The sequence below is a fragment of the Neltuma alba genome, unplaced genomic scaffold (assembly GCF_004799145.2).
Source record: "Neltuma alba isolate B1F8T4 unplaced genomic scaffold, ASM479914v2 tig00013313_pilon, whole genome shotgun sequence".
Lineage (NCBI taxonomy): Eukaryota > Viridiplantae > Streptophyta > Magnoliopsida > Fabales > Fabaceae > Neltuma > Neltuma alba.
In genome coordinates, this window is record NW_021637588.1 from 1 (window position 1) to 14,193 (window position 14,193).

General features: G+C 36.6%; 2 pseudogenes; both read left to right on the forward strand.

Annotated features, from left to right (window-relative positions):
- The first annotated feature begins 1,849 nt into the window (after positions 1–1,849).
- On the forward strand, positions 1,850–4,943 carry LOC114736144 (cucumisin-like; annotated as a pseudogene).
- A 2,725-nt stretch (positions 4,944–7,668) lies between these two features.
- Positions 7,669–10,813, forward strand: LOC114736127 (cucumisin-like; annotated as a pseudogene).
- Positions 10,814–14,193: the final 3,380 nt, after the last annotated feature.

Consider the following 14,193-nt stretch of genomic DNA (forward strand, 5'->3'; position numbering starts at 1 on the left):
GGAACTATGCTGCAGGACGGGTTTTAGGAATTTTGAAGTGGAAAGTGATGCATTTGAAGCAATTAGGCAAATACAAGGAGGGGAAAGATTGATGAATGCCAACAACTGGTTAATCAATTTCATGAACTGCTCAATCGAGACCGGGAGTTAAGCTTCAGACATGTTTTAGAGAAGCGAGCAGGTGCGCTGATCACTTGGCGAAGCTGGCTTGGCAACAAGAACAGCAAGAAACAATTTGGAACACACCACCGAGAAGCATTATGCAGATATACAAGGAGGGCTTGGAAGGGACTGCCATGCCTCTGAGAATTTTAGCCTAGTATTTCAGTTTATTTTTTTCTATCTGGTATCACCCAAAAAAAAAAAAAGAAGCAGAAATCAAACAAATAATACTGTCGCCTTTGCGCAATTACTTATAACTTATGATGGGACAAAGCCCAAAATGAAAGCGGTGATGATCCGAGGTTTTGGGTTGGAAAGAAATGGCCCGAGAAAGAGGTGCAAGTCATTTGAAGGTGAGAATGATTTTAAACATCGTTATAAGAGAAAAACAGAGTATTACCCAGTGTGTTTAATTCGTTTGGCATGACATTCAGGCCCCAAAAATTAGTTTGGAAGCTGAACCTTTTGGAGACTTTAAACCATTTTTTTTTTTTATACAAAGGAGAGGACCCACACATCCATGCCCCACCAACCCTTATTTGGCAACATGAAATGCAGAACTCATGACCTTAACTCTGATTTGTTCAAATCACATCACCGTTTGAAAATAAAAATTGAGTTCAAGCGCAAGAGGATTATTTCTCAAATCCTTCCGCCTCCATATATAAACTAAACAAGATTCGGGAACAAGGACGGCTCATCAGTTTGGGGAGCCAAAAAAAAAAAGTTAAAATGGATTAAAATTGAATAATTTGAGCAAACTTCTTTAAAAAAGCAGAAACATGTTACAGCATTCAACAATACTGTCAAAATTAATTATTTGTTTACAATCTCATGAATTAATGAAACATACAAGATATAAGACGGGCTGGCCAATCTAGTTTGTAATACTTAGGCCACCACGAAGCTGACCTGGCCTTGTGGCTGCTTTATTGGCCTTTGTGGGTTGTGGCTGCTTGACCTTCTGTATCCAAGAATTATTCATATGAAACAAAAAATTAGAACCCCCACCAACTCCAAATTAATAAATACTGAGTTCGTTAATTCTTTATTATTTCCTGGGACGGGAATTTGGAAAAATTATACATCCGAACATACATGTGAGAAAACTTCAAAATGATCATGCTTACAAGGAAAATAAAACCTCTATTAAATGTTAATCTTTGGTGGCCAAGGATACACATCTCTCTATTATGTATTAATGATACAGCGTACGCGTCTTATATGTACATTTTTCGGAATTCGACAGAATCTAGGAACGCGTTGACCTTGTCGTTAAAAGAAAATTTCAATCCTGTACAACAAACGTACGTCTCTCTAATGCAAGCTCTGGGACGAAGCATTGATTATTGTCCTATATAAATAGCATCGGACAGGTCCTGCCCCCGAAACACAGCAAGACTACTTGGCCACAATACACATACACTTGAAGCTCTATCGTTTCATTTAGCAATTTAAACATGTTTTCTCTAAGCTCCTGGCATCTCCTCTTGTCTCTCTTTTGCGCACTACTTCTGCTTCATGCACATTGCGATGATCCAAAGGTGAAATAATCTCTCTTCCTCGAGCTCTCCAACCATAATCTCTCTGCCAATGTTGGCTGATTATTTTATCTCAGTTTTCTTTCCAACTCATTGAAGTTTAAGAATAAAATACTTAAAATGTTTTTTTATTCCTCATTCTGAAGACGCAGACGTATATCGTGTACATGGGGGACCATCCGAAGGAAATGAGAGTCGCTGAATTACACCACACGAGTATGGTTCAAAGAGTCCTTGGCAGGTTCTCATACTACGTCCATAACTCGTTGTTATCCAATTTAATAAAAGGGTTATTTGATGATGACGGGTCACTTTATAATTTTGTTCATTGTCTGTGATTGAAAGAGAGTCCAACAAGAAACTGACAATACAAATTGTTTTTGTTAGAAACTTTGCACCAGAAGCTCTGCTCCACAGCTACAAGAAGAGTTTTAACGGATTTGCGGTGAGGCTAACGCCAGAGCAAGCTGAAAGAATGGCCGGTACAGTTTTGCATATTGGGATGGGCTGATTTTTCTTCATCTATATATTCAACACTATTAAATAAGGGAGTATGTGCTAAACATAATACCATGTTCATCAGAAATGGATGGGGTGATCTCTGTGTTCCAAAGCAAAACGCACGAGCTCCAAACAACAAGATCGTGGGACTTCATAGGGTTTCCACAGCAAGTGAACAGAACAAGTGTGGAGAGCGACATCATCGTCGGAGTAATCGATTTCGGAATTTGGCCCGAGTCTGACAGCTTCAACGACCAAGGATTTAGTTCACCTCCAAAAAAATGGAAAGGCTCTTGCCAAAACATCACTTGCAATAAGTATGCATCGACACACTTTTACTAACAATAACATATATATATATATATATATATATAAGCACTATAATAAAAGCAATAAATTGAATCGTGCATGTCATATATCACTCAATATGTGTATAAATATGCAGCAAGATAATTGGAGCAAAATACTTTCGGGTGGACGGTAAGTTTGGAGAAGATGATATTATATCTCCAAGGGATTCGAATGGCCACGGGACTCATTGTGCATCCACAGCAGCAGGAAACCTGGTTAGCTCAGCAAGTCTATATGGGCTAGGCTCGGGCACTGCAAGAGGGGGAGTCCCATCAGCTCGTATTGCTGTGTACAAACCTTGTTGGTCAAAAGGTTGCAATACAGCTGACATTCTAGCAGCATTTGACGAAGCAATCTCCGATGGTGTCGACATACTTTCTGTATCTCTCGGCTCTAGAGTAGTGGTACACCCTGACTTGTTTCAGGATGAATTTGCAATTGGATCTTTTCATGCAATGAAGAATGGCATTCTAACCTCAATTGCTGCCAACAACTTGGGTCCAGAACTTTTCACCATGACTAGTTTTGCGCCCTGGTCGCTTTCGGTGGCTGCTTCCACTACTAATAGAAAGTTTACCACCAACGTTCAGTTGGGAAACGGAATGCGTTTCGAGGTATCACTCATTTTCGTCAATAATCTTTTATAATTACTTCCAAGTAATCAACAGTCATAACAAAGATACTCCACTTTTTTTTTAAATAAAAAAGGATAACAAATTTAAGAGACAAGATTACAACAATAGTCCACTTTGCTTGCAGGGAATTTCCATGAACACATTTGATCTCCAAAATAAAACCTACCCATTGATTTACTCTGGAGATGCACCCAATATCACTGGTGGATTTAACAGTTCCACATCAAGGTATTGTTATTTTGGTTAGTACTATTACTATTTCTATTAATGTTATTTTGCCGTAAATATGTTTAAGAAATGAAAGAAACAAACCACTAGAATGATATTCTAATGACTGCTTGTTGGACAGGCTTTGCTCCCCAGACTCGTTAGATGAAGCGATGGTGAAGGGAAAAATTGTTTTGTGTGATGCGCTTTCGATCATTGATACTGCAGGACTGTCAGGAGCGGTTGGTGTTGTGCTTCCAACCATTTCCCCAAAAGATGCGCCATCTCTTTATCGTTTTCCTTTTCCACTCGCTTTGCTTACTCTAAATGATGGCACAACCATTCGCTCTTACCTGGATTCTACCAGGTATATATAATCAGACATCATATTCGTCTATATTTGAGCCCCTCATCATGAATTGTTGATTAATTATTCTTTCTTGTTCTATGATCTACCAATTTCTGCAGAAATCCAACTGCTGCTATTTTCAAGAGTAATGAAGGCAAAGATTCTCTGTCCCCTTACGTAGCTTCCTTTTCTTCAAGGGGTCCAAACGTAATTACTCCCAACATTCTCAAGGTAGGTAGAGTCACTGCTACTAGTTATGAATTTTCGGTCTGCATGCTAGCCCTTTTCGAGGATGAATAGTCATTGAAATGATTCTGTTTTTAATGTCTTTGTAGCCTGATATAGCTGCTCCAGGAGTGGATATCATAGCCGCATGGCCTGGTCTCCCATTTCCCCATTTCGAATTGTGAAAGGAGATAGAGAGATTCAAACTTCAATATAATATCAGGAACTTCCATGGCTTGCCCTCATGCTACTGCAGCAGCCGCCTACGTCAAGTCATTTCATCCCACATGGTCTCCAGCAACAATCAAGTCTGCCTTAATGACCACTGGTAATTGCTTAATTAATCCACCAATATCAACTTTTTTTCAAGTGTTGTTATATAGTGCTCTATCTAGTTTCTCTTACGATGACATAAGTACCGTCCTTTCCGTGTATATGTTGCAGCCCACTCCAATGAGTTCCGCTCTCAACCCAGAAGCTGAATTTGCATATGGAGCTGGACAAATTAATCCCATTAAGGCAGTGTCCCCTGGTTTGGTATATGATATTAGTGAATCAGATATGTGAGGTTCCTGTGTGGACAAGGTTATAACAGGACAAGCCTAAGAAGCATTACAGATGAAGATGTCAACTGTAAGAAATCTGAGAACGAAAACGGTTTGGGACCTCAATCTCCCATCTTTCGCTCTTGAGAGAAACATCTCAGAACCTTTTACCAGTGTGTTTCATAGAACTGTGACAAATGTTGGAGGAGCTACATCTGTATATAAGGCTAAAGTGATTGTTCCGCCATCTTTGTTGACTATTCAAGTGACGCCAAATGTTTTGTCGTTCTCGTCTGTGGGTGAGAAGAAGTCGTTCACAGTGACAGTTGAAGGAACAGTAAACGTGGGGATAGTGTCTGCTTCTTTGATTTGGGATGATGGCAATTTCCAAGTGAAGAGCCCTATTGTGGTTTACAGCACTCAGTGAGTGCCATGCACATGGATTCTCGGTCTCGAACTGACAAAAGATAATTTCGTTCTTTCACATTTCTTTGAATATGGTGAATAAATTAAGTCCATTGAATAAGCGTGTTTCATGTATATTTGCTTAATTTGTCATTGTTTATTCTCCTACTGTGTAAAATAAAAAGATGTTGAAATGTTTGATAGCTTTGTTGCCTGATTCCAAGGTGGTACGACCAAGGTTTCTATCTCCTGTAAATCTACAAGGATGCTTGATTTTTTACCAATAAAGGATATGGCCAGTTTTTCATAAATATTTTGTCTATATTCAGTCTCAGTTTATTAGTCATGACCTTTTCTTTCACATGACGCTAGTGCATCACAAGTGGCAAGCTATAAGTGAAGATGCTACGGAGAATGGAAGGAAAAGGAGAGTGAGTTTAAAAACTAGTCTTCATTACGTAAGTGATGATGATATAAAGAACATAAATATATTAGAAATGCTGTGTCTTAATCTGGTCTCAAATTTATGAATTAATTTGTTTACGTTAGGTTCTTTAAGTGTGAGTGGACTTGGGTTAATGTGAGAAATCCCACATTGGATAAATGCAATGGTGTTCTTCGGCCAAAACAAATATAATAATATTGGAAGCCTCAGTATAAGAGAGAGGAGAAATACAAAAAGGGAAGAGGAAGAAGAAGAGAGACGCAAAATACATGTGTTGGAGGTTCCATTGTGGAGGCTGAGTGGAGTACTGCATGTCTTTTTTGTTGGTAGGAAGGAGGCCCAAGGCCTGAATCAAGAAAAGACAAAACCAACACAAACTAACATCCTCAAGACCTCAGCCCGTGTCTCTCCAGATCATCTGCACCTCTCTTCATCTCTTACCACACGCACGACTTCCTGCGGAATCTCAAAAAATAATCGACATTCTCTTCCCAGGTCCTTCTCAGGACTCAATTGAAATTTTGGAATAAACAGAATTATTGCCAACATTACCCTCGGCTTGAAATATTAGAAGATATTTCGGGAATAATAATGTGTCCAGTATAACAGTAATTTTCGGACCCAGAATTGGGATGTTAATTAGTGACTAGGCATATAGTACTCTTATAGTCTTATTTATAGCATAGGGAGACAAGAAAATTTTTAGTCCTATTTATAGGATAGAGAGAGAGAAAATTTTCACATGAATGTATAAGTTTACTTTTCATTTATTATTATGTTGACTTCGTTTTGATGAGGTATATTGTATATTAAATAAAATAAAATCATAAAGTTGTTGAATTCTAGATGAGAGTTAATAAAGTTTAAAATTTTTATTAGTATGTGTGAAATATATTGAAAGTGACTTATAAATAGGACAAGATGAGTATCCTATAGGATTGCAGTTTGAAATGAAATATAATGCTTCCCTTTAACCTTGCATCGCTTAATTAATTGGAACGGCTATATCATGAAATGATTCCCCCCCAACATTGTGGGGTTTAATTTGTACGTCCCATTACAAGCATGAAGTTTTGGCCTTGTCTTGTCCAAATCCTCAAACACTTTATTATTTTAATGCGCCTTTTTCATGCTTGGACAATAATATTCCTTAGCAAGAGCATCTCGCAAGGGCTAAAGCAGTCTGAACCAGATAAAAGTAATTAATTTACAGGCCGGCTTTAATTATTGTGAACTTTAGATGAAAGTATTATACATGGACACCCGTTAATGTGGAATTTCAGTCTTCAATCGCCGTCTATATCAAACCAAGGAGGGTTTAATATCCGTCTGATTAAATTTATCAACTTCTAATTATGTAGTCATCTTTTTGGCCATAAAAACAAAAAACTTTCAATTGTGTACCACACGATCAGGCGCGTATTACACGACAATTTTTAAAAGTTTGCAGTATATTCATTTTCTAAAAATTATAGTAGAACAAACCACATGCATTATAATTTATAATAGAAACTATACACAGAAATAATTAGAATGTTCAAAGACATCATCAGATCAAAGAAATGCAAAATAGTATGGATAAACACATATCCACTGGTATGTGTATCACATGGAACGGATGGGGGGTATTTCTATGTACATCTTTTTATTAAAAGAGAGATGTAAAAAAATGGAAAGATACTTTAATTAGTAAAATATCTCGATGTAACAAGTCATGGAACATGATCGAATGCCACTATTAATCATAATTAAAGAGAAAATTAAAAGTTATAGGCTTTAGTTAAATCATGTCAAATCAAATAATTATTAAAAAAAACAAAGAATGCAGATCAAATAATTATAAATAAATAAAAAAAAGGTCAGATCAAATAAGAAAAAGACAGATCAGGACCCGTGTAGTGTTAGGAAAGCAAATTTTGATTTTCCACAATAAATGTGAGTCACATGTGATAGAAATTGGGACCCGAATTGAAGCATGAATCCTTTTCCTATAAATACCACATTGGACACAAGAAAACCATAAGAACTGCCATTCCATTTAGCAATATGACTATGTTTTCACTAAGCTCCACGTATCTCCTCTTATCTCTCTTTTTCAGTTTTCTTATTATTCAGACACACTGCGATCATCGAAAGGTAAAATAATGCGTTGCTTTATCATATATTAGTCAGCGTTAATCTATTTCATCATTTTTCTATATAATAATATATTGATCGGAGCAGTATGATTATTGAAGTCTTGATCTTCATTGCTTCTCATGAATTTATTCACATATATTTTGGATAGACGTATATCGTGTACATGGGGGATCTCCCGAAGGGAATGGAAGTCACAGAATTGCATCACATAAGCATGGTTCAAGGAGTCCTTGGCAGGTTCTTACTCCTCCTATACAAGCCATCATCGTTAATTAATTACCCAATTAAACTGTCCGAAATGGTTATATTTCAGAAACTTCGCACCAGAAGCTTTGGTCCACAGCTACAAGAAGAGTTTCAATGGATTTGCGGCGAGACTAACAAAAGAGGAAGCCAAAAGAGTGGGCGGTACTATTTAATTAGATAAACTTCCTTTTTTTTCCCCTTTCATATATATATAAACAAGTCAGACATGTACCAGAGAGTAATATTGAAGAAATACTGAAGCCAAATTTAATTCAGGAATGGATGGTGTAATCTCTGTGTTTGAAAGCAAAAGGTACCAGCCCCAAACAACGAGGTCGTGGCACTTCATAGGGTTCCCACAGCAAGTCAACAGAACAAGTCTGGAGAGTGACATCATCGTCGGAGTAATCGAATAATCGATTACGGAATTTGGCCAGAGTCTGACAGCTTTAAGGATCAAGGTTTCGGGCCACCACCCAAAAATGGAAAGGCTCTTGCCAAAACATAACTTGCAATAAGTATGTATCAATAAATTTTCAGTGTGCCAAAATAGCAAGCTGGTGTTGGGTCTGGTCGCGAAAACAGAGGAAACTAGGGAACTTGAAATTAGCCAACAATACCGGTAAAGACTAAAAGGGAAAATGACAGGGGAAAAAAAAACTTGTTGAATTTCAAAAACACAAATAAATTATTGACTATATTTATAATGGTTTTGACAAGTCGAAATTTGTTTACACGTGTGCAGCAAGATAATTGGAGCCAAATACTTCCGGGTGGATGCTTTGTTTGGCGAAGATGATATTATTTCTCCAAGGGATACAGATGGCCACGGCACTCATTGTCATCCACAGTTGCAGGAAACTGGGTTAACTCAGCCAGTTTGTTTGGGTTGGGCTCAGGCACTGCGAGAGGGGGAGTTCCATCAGCTCGTATTGCTGTGTACAAAACCTGTTGGTCATCAGATTGCAGTACAGTTGACGTTCTGGCAGCATTTGACGAAGCAATCTCTGATGGCGTCGATTTACTTTCTGTATCACTCGGTCCTAAATCAGTGACATACCCTGACTTGTTTCAGGACGATTTTGCAATTGGATCTTTCCATGCAATGAAGAATGGCATTCTAACCTCAATTGCTGCAAACAACTTGGGTCCATCTTTGTTCACCATGACTAGTTTTGCGCCCTGGTCGCTTTCGGTGGCTGCTTCAACCATGGATAGAAAGTTTTTCACCAAGCTTCAATTGGGGAATGGCATGATTTTCAAGGTATTACTCTTAGATTACTACTAAGAAATCTAAGGAAATGGTGGAGAAACAATGATATAAACTCGACTTTTGTATCATATGTAGGGAGTTTCGGTGAACAGATTCGAGCTTCATCATAAAAAGTACCCCTTGATTTACTCAGGAGATGCACCCAATATCACTGGTGGATTTAACAGCTCCATATCGAGGTATATATATTATTGTTTTATTTTAATTAAAATGTTTATAGCCAATCATCAAAACTATTCTAATTATTATTATTACTGTTTATTTTTGGACAGTTCTTGCGTTCAGAACTCTTTAGATGAAGCAGTGGTGAAGGGGAAGATTGTTATGTGTGATTCTTTTCCGCTCAATAATGATGCACAAAGGGCTGGGGCCATTGGTGTCGTCGTTTCAATGATTTTCTCAAAGGATGTGGCATATGCCTTTCCTTTTCCTCTCACTTTGATTACCCGGAAAGATGGCAAATCCATTCCCTCTTACTTAAATTCAACAAGGTATACATCCATCCAATAACAAACAGCATCTCCATATGAAATTTTGCTATAGCTTCATCGATATTTCTTATTAATTTAGTTAATGTTTCTTTGTTCTAATCATCTCCCAAATATTTTGCAGTAATCCGACAGCTTTAAGAGCTATGAAGGCAAAGATTTCTTGTCCCCATACGTAGCTTACTTTTCATCAAGAGGTCCGAATCCAATTACTCCCGACATTCTCAAAGTACGGTCGTACGTTCACAACAACTTATAAGCAGTACTTGTATAGACGTAGCAACCTTCTTCAAGAAATAATATTGATTCAAACTATCTAATTGTTCTTCTTGTTGTACGTAGCCTGATATAACTGCCCCAGGAGTAGATATCTTAGCCGCTTGGCCTCCCAAGTCCCCTGTTTCGACTGTGAAAGGAGACAAGAGGGAATCAAACTTCAATATAATATCAGGAACTTCAATGGCGTGCCCTCATACTTCTGCTGCAGCTGCCTACGTCAAATCGTTTCACCCCAACTGGTCCCCAGCAGCAATAAAGTCTGCCCTAATGACTACTAGTAATATATTAATTATTGAGTTGGTTTTGATCCTAAATATAAGACCCATTTATCATAATTTTTCATTTTTCTCTAAATTATCCCTATAGATACTCCCTTAACTATAATCAAGTAGAAAAGGAAGAGGGGGTATTAAGAAAGATGATTATGGTATTTAGGAAAAACGTGTCATATTTCTTATAATTAACTAACTTACCTAACTTTCTTAATCTAATCAAATTAGTTAAATGGGTCTTATATTAAGGACCGGAGGAGTACTAATCCACTAACCTATCGACTCGCCTTTAATTAATCATGTAGATTCGCAAAGCCCCGGTTTTTCTTTTCCTACGATTATTTCATGCTTCTTTCTCATTATGATACAAAAACATTACGGCGCATTACACATGATGTCATCAACTGTAAGAAAATTAAGAATGAAACAGTGAGGAATCTCAATCTCCCATCCTTCGCTTTTGAGACAAGCATCTCAAAAAGTTTTAGCGTTGTGTTTCATAGGACTGTGACAAATGTTGGTGCACCTGTGTCGGTATACAAGGCTAAAGTGATTGTTCCTTCATCCCTGTTAACTATTCAAGTGACACCAGACGTTCAGTCGTTCTCATTTGTGGGTGAGAAAAAATCTTTCAAAGTTACGATTGAAGGACGCATAAATGTGCGGATAGTCTCTGCGTCTTTGATTTGGGATGATGGCAATGTGCAAGTGAGTAGCCCTATTGTAGTGTATGATCTTAGACTCAAGTAGTGTCCATCATCAGCCTCGCTACATGTGTTGTCCCATGGAAAGAAGAAGAAAAAATGAAAAATCTTGGTGCGTAGAGCGGACTTCGTGCTACCGGCAAATGATGATTCGTACTTGAGTGTCTTTCAATTACTCGGAGAATAAACACGCCCAGTCTGTTATGTTGTGTTTGTTTGTTTTTTTTTTTCCCTGGTAATGAAAGGGGCTATTATATTGCGTTTAATTTTATGAATTAATGTTTCATTGTAGACTTCTATATAAGATAACGAGTGGTGCATGTGTGCGTTTAAATATCATATATATAAAGATAATCAGTGTACGCATTCCTATGGAATGATTTTCCTCCCAAATTTTAAGAATTTTTACTTAGCAACGGTTTTGTTTAAAACTGCAATACATGCCCTTTTGAACTTAAATAACTTGATGCCTTGAAGAAGCAAGCAGATATTTTTCCTTGCAGTTTTATGAGTGGCTTTTTAATAGATATACACCAGTTATACGTAAAAGTGTAACTATTAGAAAAGACAGAGAAGGAAAGAGGATGAGATGGGAAGAAGAGACACCCCTCCCAACACAATGCATTACTACTATATACAGTCTCTAATTCCCTATATGAGAACAAGAAAATTTATTCACAACAGTCATATTTTATAAATATTATTCAACTTTTCCCTGTTCTGAAAAGTGAAAAAATTATTTTTTTTAACTAATATTTTGAAATTATAATATATAATTTTCTGTATTAGAATTAATTTTTATATTATTTTATCATTAGATGACGAGTTGGAATTGAAGGGGAGAAAAAGGAAATTAAAGCCACGAAAGACCATAAACATGCTGGAAGTTATAGAACTTATAGAGAGGGTACTAGTTTTGGGTCATGTTTGTGTAGAGGCCCAAGGAAATGAAGATAGGGAGTGGTGATTTTCTAGAGTTTGGTGCAAGGAAGAAATTCTCCCCAAGGCTAACAACTCTCCCTCAAATGAAGGAGACGCCTTTCCATCAATAATCCGAGGGAAACTCTCCGCAAGGGAGTGTTTCTGAATTCACCAGCTTAACCCTTGTTATTTGTAATATTCCCATTGTGCCCTCATCCCCTTCCTAGTCTCTACCATAAACTACACCACGGGCAAAACCATCTCTGAAACTTTCCGTCACACCAAGTTGATGGCCAGAAGCATTGAACTCACAAACAAAATCAAAACACAATATCTGCAAAATATATAATCAAACAAATATTTAAAAGAAAAGCTGAGAGAAATATGCAAAGGGAAGAGGAGGAGGAGAAAGAAGTAGAAGAGATAACGAATGATCATTTTGAATTTGTTTATGTTGTACATGTGTTGGAGGTTCCATTTTGGAGGCTAGCTAAGTGCATGTCATTTATTAACAATTGATGAAAATTTAGAATGAACAGCATTATTGCCAACATTACCCTCGACATGAAATGGAAGATATTTTAGGAATGTGTATGGTAATAGTAATTTCTGTCCCATCCGCTTAAGATGTTAACTAGTGACTAGACACACACACATGTAATAATTCTCCCTTTTTTTGATTAAAAAGCAAAATGATTCTCCCCTTAACATTGTGAGATTAAATCTGCACGTCCCGCTCAAGCGCACAGTTTGTGGTTTTGGCCTTGTCTTACCCAAATCCTTTATCATATTATAATTCCTTATAGAAAAAGCATCTTCCAAAGGCTAAAGCAACCTGACCCGTATAAAAGTAAATTTACAAGGACATCAATTATTGTGAACTTTTGAATAAAGCATTATCTATACATTGACTCCATTATAGCGTGGGGTTTTAGTCTTCCATGACCCGCTTCTCTCTCTCTCTCTCTCTATATATATATATATATATCAAGCCTTGTTGGGTTTGAAATCCATCTCACTAAATTGTTCAACTTTTGATTATGTAGATCTTATGAGGGTAGTATCGATGACACGTGCATTATAATTGATAATAAAAGCCACATACACACATAAATAAATTAAAATGTTCAAAACATCATCGGAGCAAAGAAATGCAAAAGCATCATATTTCTACAAACACTAATAAGACTCATTTCTCCATCCCATCTTTATAAATCCTAAAACTCACATCTTATTGTCAAAAAATTTAATTAATTTGACCAACACGTGCGAGTGCAGAACAGTATATGTGGATAAGCCCATATATATTTTTATAGGTAATTCTATTTATAGGGTTGGCCTTTTAATGAAAACACTGATGTTAACAAGTATAAATAACCTAGCTAGTAGCCCCGTTTCAATTTTTAGCTATGGTAAATTAATTTGATTTCCACTTTGAGCTCTTTTTTTTTTTTTTGGCCGTTTCTGCGCTTTGAGCTAGTTGAGTTCACACCAAACCAACTCACTAGTTTAGTTCACACTTAACTATAACCCATATGGACATAATGTGTTTTACTACTTCTCCTGTCCTTAATATAGGATTTAATTGTTGAGTTGATTTTGGTTTCAAATTAAGACTTATTTTTCATATTTATTAATTTTTTTAAATTACTTTTATGAATACTCTCTCAATTATAATTAAGTAGAAAAGAGAGGGAGGATATTAAGAAAAATAATTATAGTATTTTAGGAAAAACATGTCATATTTGTTATAATTAATTAACTTACCTAACTTCCATAATCTAATCAAATTAATTATATAAGTCTTATATTAAGGACCGAATGAGTATTTATTTGAAAGCATTTCAGAAATGGGGTCTGATACAAATTTGATGGAATTGATACTAAATATATTACAAATTCTTTTCTGTTTTGTAAAGAAAAGTGAATTTTAACACCGTTTGGAAAATCGGACGAGTCAAAACATTACCAAAAGGCAGTACTTTAACGATTAAAAAAAGACATCTCGATGTAAGTCACGGATTTAAAAGGGACAGCACCTTTTTTTTAAAACAATAAATGAATACCACTATTAATCATAATTGAAGAGAAAAAGTTAAAATCTTTAGACTTTAGTGAAATCATATCAGATCAAACAAATAAATTGGGGGGGGGGGAGAAAAGATGGATCAGGACCCGCATTATGAAAAGCAAATTCGGATTTTCTACCCAAAAAATTGTGAACCGTGCATGTGTGATGGAAACTGGGGCACCAAGCTTGGATCCTTTTCCTATAAATATACCATCGGACAGGTTGCTTCAGAAACATCAAAACCAAAAGATCTGTCGTTTCATTTAGCAAATAAAAACATGCTTTCTCTGAGCTCCACGCATCTCCTCTTATCTTGTTTTTTTCAGTATTCTTATTATTCAGACACACTCCGATGATCGAAAGGTAAACTAATGTCTCTCTGTCATATATTGATCGATTAATCTATTTCATAATTTTCTTTACAATATATGAAG